Source organism: Populus euphratica, unplaced genomic scaffold (assembly GCF_000495115.2).
Source record: "Populus euphratica unplaced genomic scaffold, PopEup_1.0 scaffold944.1, whole genome shotgun sequence".
Classification (NCBI taxonomy): domain Eukaryota; kingdom Viridiplantae; phylum Streptophyta; class Magnoliopsida; order Malpighiales; family Salicaceae; genus Populus; species Populus euphratica.
This window is the reverse complement of record NW_011500805.1, coordinates 53,829-54,270: the sequence shown is the minus strand read 5'-3', so window position 1 is coordinate 54,270 and position 442 is coordinate 53,829.

Genomic DNA, 442 nt, shown 5'->3' with positions numbered 1-442 from the left:
AACAAATGTCAAGGTTAGAGGATCCACTAATGGTATTTCAAACAAGTATAGTATAAACTCTTATTACTCAAATGGAAACTATACACAAAGAAAGTTCCAATAAGATTATTAATTATTAACTTGATTAAATTAGTTATCTTATTCGAATAATGTTAATACTTGTAAATATTGTCAGGTATTCATGATTATAACTTATGTTAACAACAAATTAAGTTCCTTTCATAGCACATGTGTCCATTATATTATACAGTTTATGCTATGAAAGTGTAAAACATTTGTTGTACTAAGTGTTATACAACATAAATCAAGATTAGTCATTTAACAAGTAAAGTATTAAAAAGTGAAAAAGATAACAAATAAAAAACATGTTAGTATCAAACATGAAAGTCCATATTACATTTACACTATATTTACTTTTACACCATTAGTGTAACCTTTTCAC